The following is a 12,936-nucleotide window of genomic DNA, read 5'->3' on the forward strand; positions in this document are numbered from 1 at the left end:
GAAGCTGGGATGTGGGAAGTAGCATACTGAGGTGACATAGGGCAATGGTGTCCTGGGCCTGGTCTCTGAAACCATTCAGTTCTCCTAGGTCTGTGGGCCTGTGATAGGAGGGGCCTTCTGAAATGCCTCTGAGGCCTTTTCCCACTGTCTTGAATATTAGCACCTGGCTCCCTTTTAGACATGCTAATGTCTCCAGCAAGTAGTTGCTCAGCAGGCTGCTTGGATTCCTCCCTGTCTACCACATGGCCAGGCTGCAAGTTTTATAAATATTTACACCCTCTTTCCATTTTAATTATAATTTCTGTTAAAAGAAATCCATTAGACAAATTAAATTTCACAGAGTAATTGAGCAAGAAAAATAAATATTTTGCAAGTCGGGCAGCCCTCAGAATCACAGCAGATACAGACAGACACCAGGGATGCTGTGTTGTCAAAGCAAATTTGTGGACAGAAAAAGGAAAGTGACATACAGAAAATGGAAGTGAGGTACAGAAACAGCCAGATTGGTTACAGCTTGGTGTTTGCCTTATCTGAGCATGATTCCAACAGTCGGCTGCCTGTGAGTGGTTGAAGTATGGCCAATGGGATTGGCTGAGACTCAGCTATTGCTAAAGAAGCATCCTCCTAAGTTAGGTTTTCAGTCTGCCTGCCTACTAGTTACATTACGGTTCACCCTTAAGAATTCAAGCATGGGAATATGAAGGCTTCCTCAGGCCGGATTTGAGTTTCATTTATCAACTCCCCTCTCTTTGTCAGACTCTCAATTTAGAGAGATTGATCAAAAGTTTAGGCATTGATGCCACTCTCCCACTATTGTAAATTGGCTCAGTATGGAATTCACAAGTCCTTTTAGTCTCAGTATGGAGTTCACAAGTCTTTACTGGTGTCACTATGAAGTTCACAAGTCACAACTTCACACTAGGTAAATGATTCTTTATGTTCTTGCTGACCTAGTTGAAGTGAGACCATTCAATTCTCAATGTATGGCTGCATACAAAACATTTATGACTTGAGAGGATGCAGCACACCAGGGAACTATTATTATGACTATCAAGAGAATAATATCAAAATACCAAGATGCACTCCTTAACAAGAGTTCTTATGAAATAAATGAAACCAACTTAAACAAGTCAAAGTTCAGGCAACATAGGCAGTTCAACAATAGTAAAGTTTAATTGGTCATAGTTCTTGTTTGAAATGTGATAGCAATTAAGGACCATAGTTCACTGTAAAGTGGCCTGATTTAAAGATGTAGCCATTTTCATTGTTACTCTGGTAACACAAGCCATACTAACCTGGACACCTACTAGAAGACATATAAAGACTAGAAACCTTTGGGAAACCCAAGCTTGCCATCCACCATTTAGGATGTCTACAAACCAACTGTTAGTTGCTCCTGTAAACACACCATGTTTTCCTCTTGAGAGACTTCTTTATTGTATTTGGTGTCAGTGTCTAAGGAAACAGCAGTATCAGCCACCTTTACATTAAGCTTTCTGTAGTAACAAAATCAGTAGAGAGAAAATTGCAGCATTCCATTTTGTTCAACACCAAACATAGGCCCCAGCTTGAGTAAAAAGGAGATATGAAGCTGCATGATGTTCCATTAACTGTAACATCTACCTCGTTTATTTTATTTATTTATTTATTTATTTATTTATTTATTTATTTATTTGTGAGAAAGGGTCTTGCTCTGTTACCCAGGCTAGAGTGTAGTGGGGTGATCTCAGCTCACTGCAACCTCTGTCTTCTGGGTTCAAGCAATTCTCCTGCCTCAGTCTCCCAAGTAGCTGGGACTACAGGCACACGCCACCATGCCTGGCTAATATTTTGTACTTAGGAGAGACAGGGTTTCACCATGGTGGGCAGGCTGGTCTCGAACTCCTGACCTCAGGCGATCCACCTGCCTTGGCCTCCCAAAGTGCTGGAATTACAGGCATGAGCCACTGCACCAGGCCACATCTACCTTTTGGAGAGTAGCTTCTACCTGTCTGGAACATTGGGATGTCTGATTGGCTATAAAATCCAAGACCCCAAATATGGATTAGCTTCAGATTCCATACAACTAGTATCCCACCACCACCAAGAGTGAGTCCCCAGGAACCCCACTGGAATCTTTCCTCAGTGGAAACTAGCTTATCTTTGTCTATTTCAAAGCTAGTGCTAATTTCAGTTAATGTCTATTTTGGCCTCCAATCATAAGAGCTGTTAGGAGAATTTTTAGGTGAAACTATTTGAAAGGCAGAAGTGAGCCAGACCAAACAGCAAGGTCTGAGTCAACGAGGAGGCAGAATGAAATGCGCAGATTATCCACAGACCCAGTATAGGCCCTTGGGAGTTGAAAAACAGGGCCACATAGTTGCATTTGAGCAGGGGTCAGTTAGATTTGTTCATTAATAAACCTGCACAGCTCCTGAACAAAATCCACTGGGAAATTGACCTTTTTGTGCTCGCCCTGTAGTATGTTGTAAGGGTGTATAACACATTTAGTAAAAAGAGACCCTGTTGAATTTAATCTGGTGATATTATACAAGCAATTACTTGTACTCACATAGGTAACTCCCGTATCTTGAGTGCATGATGCCTGAAAGCACAATATATCTTTTGCAGGCATCACTTGGACTGGTTTTCTATATTTTGGTAATGATCAGGTTATTAATTGAAACAGTTAAGGCCAGGCATGGTGGCTCACGCCTGTAATCCCAGAACTTTGGGAGACCGAGGCTGGTGGATCACTTGAGGCAAGGAGGTTCGAGACTAGCCTGGCCAACATAGCAAAATCTAGTCTCTACTAAAAATTCAAAAATCAGCTGGATGCGGTGGTGCATGCCTAGAGTCCCAGCTACTTGGGTGGCTGAGGCAGGAGAATTGCTTGAACCTTGGAGGTGGAGGCTGTAGTGAGCCAAGATAAGGCCACTGCACTCCAACCTAGGCAACAGAGTGAGATTGCCTCAGAAAAAAAAAAAAAAAGTTAAAGTGTTGCTTTTAGTGAGTGCAGGAAAGCAAGTAGCAGTGGTGTTCAGAATATCAAGGATAGCTTTCTATCCTTCCCTTGGAATTTTGGGGTGACTCTCATTGGCAACATGGAGAGGCATTGGCATTAGCAGAATTGTTTCCTTATTTTTTTGGCAATAAAAACAAACCCAATAAGCCACAAACTCTGGTTCTGTGCTAGAGCATACGCTCAAGCTAAAGCCATCCACTGATTATCATCCCATGGATTTTTCTGTAGGGAAAAAGAAAGAATTAGGGCAACAGGAAATGAGGAGAAAAGAAAAAATGTAAGGCTTTCATGATGATACAGAAGTCTTGATCTGTGATCTTGGGAAAGCTGTCCACAGCTAGAATGCCAGCTGCTCTGGAGAGATATTTCCTTAGACAGCTTTACCTTAAAGTCTCCAGCAGGTGTACAGTTCCAGGAGTCTGAAGAGGCCCTTCTGAGTTGTGAGGTGTGGACCCAAGTTTTAAGGCCCTGAAGCTTCACTGCAGTGTAGGTGTTGAGAAGATCTCAGCACGGTCCCTTCCAAAGAGTTGTCAAGAGCAGCCTTTCTCTGATGTCATTTCCAGAAGACACAATCTCCAGGTTCTAGACTGTGGAAGGTTTGATTATCCTCAGTTGGTGGATCTTGAAAAGCTTCCTTTATCTGGTGAAAGTACACTTTGGTATAATGGCCTTGCAGTACTCACTCATATCAGAATTTAGGAGACAGAAAGATGCATGAGGTTTTACTATTGGGGCATAGGCCTTCTAGTGACTATTTCATAAGGGATCCACTTCTGTTTTTTAGTGAGAGTGGATCTGATTGTCATTAAGTCCAATGATAGTACCTTTGGCCAAGGCAACCCAACTGATTCAGTTAACTTTGCCAATTTCAGTTTTAATATGCCATTTGTTCTTTCAACCTTTTCAGAAGACTGAGGGCGATAGGGACAATGGTAGTGCCATTGTGTCCATAACACCTTGTTTAACCGCTTTATAACCTGCCTAATAAAATGAATTCCCCTATTGCTGGGGATTTTTCCAGGGATGCTCCATAAAGGAAACACATTTTCTAATAATTTCTTAGCTACTGTCGCAGCATCAGCTTTCCTACACAGGAAGGCCTCTACACAACCAGAAAACATGGAAACTATTACAAGAACATACTGAGACCCCCACTGAAGGTGGCAACTGAATGAAGTCTATCTATAATTGTTCAAATGATCCATTAGGTGGTGAAAATACAATACACCACCTGAATCTTTTGTTTTTCCAGGACTATGGGTTTGACAAGCCAACATTGGTTATAAAATATTCTAGCAGGCTGGGTGCAGTGGATAATGCCTGTAAGCCTAGCATATTGGGAGGCTGAGGCAGGTGGATCACAAGGTCAGGATATCCAGACTATCCTAGCTAACATGGTGAAACCCCATCTCTACTAAAAATAAAAAAAAAATTAGTCGGGCATGGTGGCACACACCTGTAGTCCCAGCTACTTGGGAGGCTGAGGCAGGAGAATCACTTGAACCAGGGAGGTGGAGTGTGCAGTGAGTTGAGATCGCGCCATTGTACTCCAGCCTGGGTGACAGAGTGAGACTCCGTCTCAAAAAAAAAAAAAAAAAAAAAAATATATATATATATATATATATATATATTTTTTTTTTTTTTTTTCTAGCAATTTTGGAGCAATCATCCCACAAGTATTTTTTCACAATTTGGACGTATTTTTCTGTTCCATGATGAGTTGTGGAGTACAGAGCTTTTGAAAATAGAAGCTTCAAAGACTCAGGAAAGACCAGGCAGCCATCTAGGCCCTCTGTGAGTCTGCACTTAACATTGAATTTATATCCTTTTAGATACCAGTTTTGTTTTTCCAAATGAGGTGCATTGCATTGTTTATTAAATAGGTCATTGTAAGGTAGTTGGATTGGATTAATCTTATGAAGTTCATTCAGGTTGCATATCTTAACAGTTTCAGTACTAGCTGATTTAGCATAAATATCTGCTAAGCATTCCCTTGATATTCAGGTTCAGTTCTGTGGTATGAGCTTCGATCAATAACAGCAATCTAGGAGTTTATCTAACTGGAGTCCATTTTTGATGGTGATCCCACTAGAAGTGAGAAACCCTTAGAGTTTCCCTATCATGCCAAAATCATGTACTACTCCTAAAGTGTATCTACTATCTGTCTAAATACTTACTGATTTGTCTTTAGCTATACGACAAGCTTGGGTGAGGGCAAAAATCTTCAAGAGTTAAGCTGACTTATAGAGCTTAGACTAATAGAGCTGACTAATAGAGGAAGGGGTCCCTTCTCTATTAACTCATTTTGGTAACAGCATATCCTAGCTGATATTTTCCTTCTGAGCTTTTGGCATAGGACCCATCAACAAAAGTATTAACTCAGGATTGTCCAATGGACTAACTTGTAAATCAACATGAGGGGCCACTATTTCTGATGCTACACTTATGCAACTGTGGTCTTCACCATCATCAGGCAGCAGTAATACGGTGGCATGGTTAAGTAAATTGCAGTGTTTTAGAGAGAGATTAGAAGGAGACAGAGTATTTCATGTTAGTCTACTTACTAAAAAATGCTGGGTTTGGGTGGAATTTAGCATGTGGGACTTCCAAATTAAATTCATTTCCTAAAACCAGATCAGCTGAAGCTTCTTTCAGCCTGGTTGCTGCTGCTACTGCTTTTAAATAGTTAGGATATACCTTAGCTACTGGGTCTAACTGCAGGCTATAATATGCAATGGGCCTATGTTTCTCCCCATGTTCCTGGGTAAGAACTCCTAAATGCCTGATTATTACTTTCATGAGCCAATTAGGTAAACAGTTTAGTGCAATTTGGAAGTCCTAAAGCTGGAGGCTGTTATAAGGTCAATTTTATTTAGCTAAAAGCCTGCTCGTGACTATCATCCCAAGATAAAGGCTCTGGTAAAGCATTTTTTAGGGAGCTCATGAAATGGTGAGGCTATTAAGGAAAAATTCAGAACCCAGGAATTTTATATCCTGCAAGTCTAAAAACATATCCTGCAAGTCCAAGAAAACTATTTAATTATCTTTTGGTTGCAGGCCAAGGAAAATTTTGAATAGTTTTTAACTTTTTAGGTGAGAGGGAAATCCCTTCAAGTCATGTCCCAAATAATGGACTTTTTCCCCTTGAAAACTGAAGTTTTTCTATTGAAGCTTTCTGACCTTGATGTATGAGTTGCTGTAAAAGGTAAACTGAGTCCATTTCAGAGCACTCTTTAGTGGGAGAGCATATAGTAAGTCATCTATGTACCAAATGAGAGTAGAATTTTAAGGAAACTATGATGTCATTAAGTCCTGATGCAAGGCCTGGGAAAAATACGAAGAGGCTTTGGTAAACCCTTGGCGGCATCACAGTCTAGGGGTACTGCTGATTTTTCCAAGTGAAGGCAAATAAGCATTGACTCTCTTTACGAATTGGATTGCAAAAAGAGGCTGAGCAGAGATCTAATATTGTGAACCACTTAAGAATCAGCATGTATACTGGATAATAAAGTATTAGGATTTGGGACTATAGGAAACCTTGCTACTACAATTTTGTTAACTGCCCATAAATCTTGAATAAATCTTCAACCTCATCCATTTTTTTTTAACCAGTAGGATTGGAGTGTTACAAGGGCTGGTGCATAGAATTATAAGTCCCTGTTTAATTAAATCTTCTATAATTGGCGAGAGCCCTTGATTTGCTTCTAGTTTTAGTGGATATTGGGTAATTTAGGCAAAAGTTTAGAGTGGTCTATTTGGACTTTTATAAGTTCCACACTTTAAATTCTTCCTGTATCAGTTGAGGAAGGGACCCATAAACATTCAGGTATTTTTGGAAGATCAGGCATTACAGGCCTGAGTTTCAATCTTATTAATTTCTGCCTATAGAGAACATAACAATTCTGGTTCAGGAGAATCAGGAAACTGATTCTTACTCCTTCTAAGGAAAATTTTACATCCTCCCCACTTTTTAAAATTTTTTAATTTAAACAATTTCAATTGTTTTGGGAGTACAGGTGGTTTTTGGTTACATGGACAAATTCTTTACTGGTGAGTTCTGAGATTTTAGTGTGCCCATTTCCCAAGCAGTGTACAATGTACCCAATAGGTAGTCGTCTATGTCCTTTAAGCTTTGAAAGTAAATCTCCCTCTAGCAAATTTACTGGAGCACTATCATATAGTAAAAAAGTGTGATTTTCTGAAAAGTGCCCCAAAGTCAATTGGACAGGTTCAGATATGGGAACCTCTTGAATTTGATTTGAAACCCCAACCACAGAAATAGCCTTTTTAACTCTGAGGGATCTGTTGGCTTATGAAAGTGTGTTTTATGGTAGTGGCAGATAAGGTAGCTCTGGTATCCACCAAGACTATACATGAGTCCCCATTTATTGTAACCTCTGTTTCTCCATATTCTTTTAAGGGTGTTATGAAGAGCAATATACTGGCAAATCCCTCAGAGCCGCTTCAACGCTGATTATCTTCAGGAGAGCTAAGGTCTCTTGTGCTCCCTCTAGTGGTGAAACAGGCTGGCCTAAAGGGAGGGTCATTGGTGGGCTGGTATAAAAGGGCACAATCCCTATTCCACTGTCCTGGTTGTTTGCAATAAGGCAGACATCTTAGGGTGAAGAATTTCTTGGTCTAATACCTCTTGGTTGTGATTTAAAATGAGAATGAGAAGATCCCTTTGGTCTTGGCCCCTGTAACTGTTGTAATTGAAGAGTCATAAGCTTGTTAGCCTTTTGGGTTTTTTCTTGCTCTACGGTCCTCTCAAAATGTTCAGCTAGAGCCACCAATTCAGTCATGGCTGTAACTTCCCATCCAAGTTTATGTTTTCTAATTAAATTTCTAAGTTCAGGATGAAGTCCCTTTATAAATGGAGTAGTTAATACCATTTCAGTCCCTGCAGGAAATACTCCTTTGCTGGTACTCTGAGCCCAGAATGTTTCACATTATTTCTAAGCAAGTTCTGTAATGTGACACTGGTTCATTCTTTTTTTGGTTTACAAGATTGTATGATGTACCAATCAACTTTTGCGGAAAAATTTTAGCACTTGAATTTAAAAGATTTTCAGCAATTTTTTTTTCCTTTTTTTCTTTTGAGATGTGGTCTCGCTCTGCTACCCAGGCTAGAGTGCAGTGGCACAGTCATGGCTCACAGTAGCCTCAAGCTCCGAGGCTCAGGTGATCCTCCCACTTCAGCCTCATAAGTAGCTGGGTCTACAGGCGTGTGCCATCATGCCCAGCTAACTTTCTGTATTTTTTGTATAGACAGGGTTTTGCCATGTTGCCCAGGCTGGGATTTGCAGCAATATTTCTAGCTCCTGTTGGGCCTTCTCATGAGGAAGTTTTGTGGGGGCGGGCAGTAGGGGCAGAGTCTTTAATATCTTCCTCCGGTTTGTTCCATTCTGCTGCTGCCATCCATTTTTGAGCTTCACCAGGCCTCCATATCAGATGAATAAACTTATATGAACCTTTGTCAGGGAGTCCTGGATCATAATCTCCTATGAGGATTCTACACTCCTCAGTCAATTTTTGAGGATTCTCTCCTAGATCAGGGAAGTCTTCTACAATAGCTCTAAGCTCAGTTTTAGACCATGGAGTGAAAGTGGTTATAGCAGGCAGGCCTGGATAATCAGAAGGTCTTCCTTTGTGAGGCGTACATCTAATTCCTCTTTTTTCATCATCTTCAGAGTGAAAGGTCAATTTAGTAAAAAGGTTAGTAGACTCAGAGTACGTAGGTAGAGATGGATAAAGAGAAGAATCAGTTGGGGTTAGTTCAGTCAGAGTACAGTTCTCTTTCATCATGTCCTTAGCCTGTTACTTAAGCTGTTCACTTGCTTTTGCAAAGAATCTTTTAAGGAGGCAAGTTTTCATTCATTTTCTCTTTTAGAGGCTTCCATGTACCAATGAAAGACTATATCCCAATGTTTTTGTGGGGTTTTGACCCCCTTTTTCTAATATGCCATGCAAATAAACAATTTTATACAAATTAAAACTTCCCCATTGTGGCCATCTTTTCTCTAGTAAGGTTAATCTATTTTTCTAAAGATGCACACATTCTGGGCCCATAATCTTATATATCAAATTAGATGGAGTCCCAGAAGGTAGAGTCCCAGAATCTTTGGATTGAGACAAACCCATTATCAAAAAAAAAAAAAAAAAAAAAAGTGCCTAGTAGAGGTCTGAGGCTCTAACGGAACCTAATCCAGTTAATTATTGATTCAAATTTGATCCGGAACCCAGTCCACTTTAATATCGCTCCAATAAACTTGGAGAGCTTCAATTAGAATACACATTAGTGGAGCTCTGAATCCAAGAGAAAACGCATCTACAACCTCCAGTTACAATCAAGAGAGCAGTGAGCACAACTGGCCTGGTCACCTGGTGTTCCTGGAGGTCACCAGAGTTTTACTTCAAATTGCACTTCCAACACCAGATCTGGTAAAAGAAAAACCTTAGACAAACTAAATTTAACAGAATTTAATTGAGGAGAGAAAAAAAAGACAATTCACAAATCAGGCAGTCCCTAGAATCACAGCAGATTCAGAGCAACACCAGAGATGCTATGTGGTCGAAAAAACCTTATGAATAGAAAAAGTAAAGTGACACGCAGAAAACCGAAGTGAGGTACAGAAATAGCCAAATTGGTTACAGCGTGGTGTTTGCCTTATTTGAACATGGTTTGAACAATAGGCTGCCTGTGAGTCACTGAAGCATGGCTACTGCGATTGGCTGATGCTCAGCTATTGCTACAGAAGCATCCTTCTAAGTTAGGTTTTCAGTTGGCCTACCTACAAAGTTAGGTTATGGTTCATCCTTAAGGACTCAAGTATGGGAGTGAGGAGGCTTTCTCAGGCCAGATTTTAGTTTGATTTAGTAGTTCCAAATTTAAGTCAGTCCTTTGCTCCCATATCTGATCATAGGCTATTAGAAGCAGCCAGGCCATTTCTTGAATGCTTTGCTGCTTAGACATTTCTTCTACCAGATACCCTAAGTCATTACTCTTAAGTTCAGCCTTCCACAAAGCCCTAGGACATAGATACAATGCAGCCAAGTTCTTTGCTAGGGCTTAACAAGGGTGACCTTTGCTCCAGTTCCCCATAACTTCCTCATTTCCATCTGAGACCTCATCAGGCTGGCCTTTACTGTACATATTTCTGTCCACATTTTGGTTACAATGACATTACAAATCTCTAAGAAGGTCCAAACCTTTTCTCATCTTTCTGTCTTCTGGGCCCTCCAGACTCTTCCAACCGCTGCCTCATACCCAGTTCCAAAGCCACTTCCACATTTTCAGATATCTTTATAGCAACGCCCTACTCCTCGGTACCGACTTTCTGTGATAGTCTATTTTGCGTTGCTATAAAGAAATATCTGAGACTGGGTAATTTATAATGTAAAGATGTTTATTTGACTCACAGTTTTTCAGGCTGTACAAGAATCACACTGCTGGCATGTGCCTCTGGTGAGGGCCTCAGGAAGCTTTTACTCATGGGGAAGGGTGAAGGGGGAGCAGTTGTGTCACATGGCAAGAGAGGGAACCAGAGAGATGCCAGGCTTTTTTAAACAACCAGCTCTCACACGAACTAATAGAGTAACAACTCAGTCATGAGGAGGGCACCAAACCATTCGGGAGGGATCCACTTCTTATGACCTAAACACCTCCTACTAGGTCCAACCTCCAACATTGGGGGTCACATTTCAACATGAGATTTGAAGAAGACAAATATCCAGACTATATCCACCTTCTAGAGGGGACAGGGCTTCTGCTCCTGGAAATTCAGACCCAGGAATAGGACTTGGCATTCTTCTGCTCCATCTTATGCCCACTCCCCAGCCACACAGAGCTACTTCTACTTCTTCAATACCTGAAGCTCTCTTTCTGCTTGAGGCCTTTGGGCATGTTGTTCCTTTTGCCTGGAACATTCTTATCCCCACCCCATCCCCTTGTTAGTTCAGTGACTCCCTAGCTGCTGAGCCAGGAGGAAGCACTTCATCCTGTTTTTTTTCTCCCCCCCGGCAGTTATTGCAATTTAGTCCTTTGCTACTCAAAGTGTGATCCCCAGACCAGTGCAGCAGGCTTGCCTAGAAGTGTATTAAAAATAAGTGTGGGGTCTACGGCCATACCACCCTGAACACACCCAATCTTGTCTGATCTCGAAAATTAAGTGTGGGTACGACGTTTATTATGCCCACAAGATTAACATTAGCAAAACAGTATGAATCTTGCACAGCTTCTTCCTAAATGCAACACAGTGGCTGCCCTCCCATGAGGCAGAGAAATTCAGGTGTGTCCTCTGCTGGTCGACGCTCCCATTGCCTGGGCATCATTGGGCAGTGCTGATTTGCTGAAGACCAGGGAGAGAGGAGGGGCCAGCTGCCCTGACTGGTGCTCATCTTCCTTGGACCAAGTCTACACTCACTGCTAAGGGAGTTACAAGCTCTTCTTTCCTGAAGGACTCAGATAGGGAGCCCAAAGCTGTAGGAGGGAATGTGTCTGTGTTTGTGAATTGGGGGAGGGTATTGTTGGGGCAAGATAGTGGGCTCGAGGTAACAGGAAGTTAAACTGGAACTTCACACTGAGGCACTGGATATAATAGGTAAGAAATTCTGCTGTGAGATCTGACACCAAAATGAGGAAATGCCAAAGGAGGCTGTCAAGAACGGTTTGGGGTTGCCAGGGTTTGAGGGGAAGGGGATGAGGAGTGATGGTTCCATGACGACAGGTTTCCTTCCTGGGTAATGAAAATGTTTTGGGGCTTGATATGGGTGTTGCTTGCAAAACACTGTGAATGTACCAAATGGCAGGGAACTGTACACTTGAAAATGGCTAACTGTATGTTATGTAAATTTTGTCTCCAAGTATTGGGAAAAAAGAAGAGTTCAGGTGGCTCTAAAACTCACAAGGAGTATAAGAAGGGTCAGAGAACTAAGACACTGAGGGATTTTTTTTATGGGGAGAGTTGCTGCTGTGCTGAATCTGCCCTCATCTAGCCTCAGCCAAGGGGCCGATGGGCGGTGCCACTGTGACCTCCAGACAGCTTCTTGGCCAAGGTGACTCCAAGTCCTCCTCTGCCAGGGAGCACCAGGACTGACGTTGACACTTGCCAGAGGAATCTGAAAGTCAAAGTCCACACCTATTCACCTGGAACTCTGGCAGAGGTAGAATGTTGCTGGCTGTGTGTGTGTGTGTGTGTGTGTGTGTGAGAGAGAGAGAGAGAGAGAGACAGAGAGAGAGACAGAGAGAGAGACACAGAGAGACAGAGAGACAGAGACAGAGAGAGAAGGCGGGGGGAGAGAGAGAGAGGAGATGGTGGGGAGACAGAGATAGAGAGAGAGAGAGGAAACAGAGAGTGGGGAAGAGGAGGGTAGAAAGAGAGTGAAAGGAAAAGAAAGGAATGACAGAGAGGGAGAGGGAGTGATTGCTTTGCCTGGACTGGGGCCATGGGCAGTGGCAGTGGATGAGGCCAGGCCTTGGGAATGTAAGGGCTTCCAGGGAATGGCAAGTGCAGATTTGTGATTTGTATGGGAAACTCTTTGGGCTAGCATAGGGTAGGAGACTGATTGTTTTCCAGAAAGTAGGAAGGAGGGAGGGCATGATCTAAGATAATTTTAGAGGTCAGTGACTTGGACCAATCAGTGAGAAAATCTAGACTGTTAATTCCAAACTTCCTTTCACCTTTCTTCGGCTAATAAGTAATTTGTTCATTTTGAAGGATGGTATTTTATTCTGAACCTGGTAAAATTGTAATGACATTCAGATTTCCTTTTACATATTGCTTACTGGTTAAATTAGAATTTCTTTTTTTGCTTCATTTTTGTTTTACACGTGTGCACATGTGAAGATGTGCGTACATGCAGGGAAAGTCAGCCAGCCTGAGACAATCTCCCCTTCCTTTTTTTCCCCCTAGTTTTTATTATGGCAAAATATA

The 12,936-nt window shown here is 41.8% G+C and overlaps 1 protein-coding gene across 2 annotated transcripts in view; it reads right to left on the reverse strand.

The window, feature by feature from the left end:
• LOC459325 (putative ALMS1-like protein) overlaps nt 1-12,936 on the reverse strand; it is a 76,589-nt gene that overhangs the window by 19,354 nt on the left and 44,299 nt on the right. The gene's annotated exons all lie outside the window — the stretch shown is intronic.

Source organism: Pan troglodytes, chromosome 12 (genome assembly GCF_028858775.2).
Source record: "Pan troglodytes isolate AG18354 chromosome 12, NHGRI_mPanTro3-v2.0_pri, whole genome shotgun sequence".
Taxonomy (NCBI): domain Eukaryota; kingdom Metazoa; phylum Chordata; class Mammalia; order Primates; family Hominidae; genus Pan; species Pan troglodytes.